The following is a 1,642-nucleotide window of genomic DNA, read 5'->3' as shown; positions in this document are numbered from 1 at the left end:
GGTGAGATGGCTCAGTGGGTAAGAGCACCCGACTGCTCTTCCAAAGGTCCAGAGTTCAAATCCCAGCAACCACATGGTGGCTCACAACCATCCACAACGAGATCTGGCGCCCTCTTCTGGAGTGTCTGAAGACAGCTACAGTGTACTTACATATAATAAATAAATAAATCTTTAAAAAAAAAATAATAATAATCAGAAGGAGACAACAAAGGACCAGGTCCCTAGTGATCTAAGAAACTTCCAGAAGGCCCTACCTCCTGAAGGTCCGTGCCACCTTTTAGTGACATGACCCTGGGAACCAAGAGGCCAGGACTGAGACAGGAGGCTTGTCAGAAACTCAAAGCCAGCTTGGTATATGTACCATGTTCCAGGCTACATAACAAGGCCCTGTCTCATAACTAACTAGTTACATTAAAATATCTGGTACATTTTTTCATAAATGCTAAAATACTAATAAAGTAGGTTATCCTAACATCACCATTTTTAATTTGCTTCCTAAGCAAACTCACTGAAAGGTTTTCTGCCCCTNTTTAAGTGTGATTGTCCCACGAGTTCCTTTAAAGTCAGCGTGTCCTTGATAAACCAGGCTGAATAGAGAGGATGGCCAGGCGTGATGGAAGCGGCTGACCCCATGGCATCATTCAAACACGAGTTAATCAGCTGACACACACTTGGCAGCAAGTCTCAGAAAACGAACTCCATTGCCACAGATGCGGCTTTATTGTCCCAAACAATGAGGAGTCCGGCATGGGAAGTCCAGAGTTTCTCTGGCAGGTCAGCAGTGCCATCCTGAACCAGGCTCCCAGTTTCCTGGCTGGGTCTGGTGAGCATGAGGCCTTATTCTCCAGGTCCTCTCTCCTGGCTCTGAGGTGATGCCATTCCTGAACAGACCTTCATTCTCTGTCTTGGGGAAGATGGGGGTGGGCTGGGGTGGGAAGGGGCACAAGAACTTTTTCTTTGCTCAGACTTTGACTTGGATAGGGTGGGTGGGAGCCTCCTTTAGCATCTTGAGTCTACCTGATTGGCCAGAAAATGTCACACTGCTGCTTCGGGATGTAGAGGATACCAGAAATGGAGATTTTGTTTTGCTAAGATCTATTTTTAGCCAGGTATGATGGTGCACACCTTTAATTCTAGCACTTGGGAGGCAGAAGCTGGAGGATCTCTGTGAGTTCCATCCCAGCCTGGTCTATATAGCAAGTTCCATGACAGCCAGGACTACATAGAGAGATCTTGAATAATAAAGATAACAATAATAATAATTTAGGGGGAGGGCTGTAGGCATATCTCACTGTTAAGATCATGTATTGCTCTTAACCAATATGTATTCTAGAGGACCTGAGTTCAATTCCCAGCACCCACACATCAAGAGGTTCACAACCACCCAGAGCTCCAGCTCCAGGGAGAACCTGGCCCTTCTGGTCTCTACAGGCACGTGTATTCATACGCACACACAAACACACACTACATATGCATAGATACGTCTTTTAATTATCGTTTTTATGTGAGTGAGGCTGGGCATGACTGCCACCGAGTGCGCGCACAGGTCAGGGACATCTTTCTGGAGCTGGTTTTTATCTTCCACTTTATTGCTAAGACGAGGTTTCTTGCTTCTGCCCTGCTGACTGCCCCAGGCTAGCTT

Source organism: Mus caroli, chromosome 9 (genome assembly GCF_900094665.2).
Source record: "Mus caroli chromosome 9, CAROLI_EIJ_v1.1, whole genome shotgun sequence".
NCBI classification, from domain to species: domain Eukaryota; kingdom Metazoa; phylum Chordata; class Mammalia; order Rodentia; family Muridae; genus Mus; species Mus caroli.
Note: the sequence above shows the minus strand (reverse complement) of the source record.